The sequence below is a fragment of the Fukomys damarensis genome, unplaced genomic scaffold (assembly GCF_012274545.1).
Source record: "Fukomys damarensis isolate Sample0158 unplaced genomic scaffold, DMR_v1.0_HiC HiC_scaffold_13, whole genome shotgun sequence".
In the NCBI taxonomy this organism is placed as follows: domain Eukaryota; kingdom Metazoa; phylum Chordata; class Mammalia; order Rodentia; family Bathyergidae; genus Fukomys; species Fukomys damarensis.
In genome coordinates this window covers 1,172,380-1,173,173 of record NW_022900925.1, presented here as the reverse complement: position 1 = coordinate 1,173,173, position 794 = coordinate 1,172,380, and the positions used below count along the sequence as shown (strand labels likewise).

Below are 794 nucleotides of genomic sequence, written 5' to 3'. Positions count from 1 at the left end.
CTAGGTTGGAGGTTGTTCTCTTTTAGTACTTGAAATATGTCATTCCAGGCTCTCCTTGCCCCAAGGGTCTGTGTTGAAAAGTCTGCTGTGATTCTGATGGGCTTTCCTTTGTATGTGATTTGTTTCTTTTCTCTTACTGCTTGTAGTATTTTGTTCTTCTGTTGGGTTTGGCTTTTTGAGACAGGGTCTCACTATGTAGTTGAGACTGACCTGGAACTCACTATGTAGCCCAGGCTGGTCTCAAATTCACAACAATCCTCTGCCTCAGCCTCCCGAGTGCTGGGATTACAGGCGTGCGCCACCACGCCCGGCTAACTTTAGCTGATTTGAAGGGGTAGTCTGTAGGAAAATGAATTGTCAAAAAGACTACACCACCTTTGTAGGGGCTGTCATTAGGTCCCGTAATGGTGGCTTGCCAGTGGAACAGTCACCCCCAACTGGGCCAAATCACTAAGTTCCTTATTAACCGCTTCAGCGCCATGGTCCGTGCTGTCCAGGCCCTCGGTGTCCGCCTGTGCTCGGTCCCGCCGTGTCTAGATGGTCCCCGGCTCCCAGCGGCTCAGACACAGCCCTTCGGGAGAAGGGACAGAAGAGTCAGCGCTCGCCCTGGACCCGCGGCGCAGGGATGGCGTGAGGGGACTCGGAGGGGGCTCCCAGGTCAGTCCTGCACCGGCCTGTCCGCGGCTATATCTTCTTTGTTGAGGCATTCAGTCTTTTTGCTAATTTGTTTTGTTTTGTTTTGTTTTGTTTTGGGTATTTTTTGAAACAGGGTCTCACTATGTAGTTTAGACTGC

At 51.1% G+C, this 794-nt stretch overlaps 1 pseudogene; it reads right to left on the bottom strand.

Moving 5' to 3' along the window:
* The window catches only part of LOC104858645, a 2,185-nt pseudogene extending 1,758 nt beyond the window's left edge, over positions 1–427 (bottom strand).
* Between the last annotated feature and the right edge of the window lie 367 nt (positions 428–794).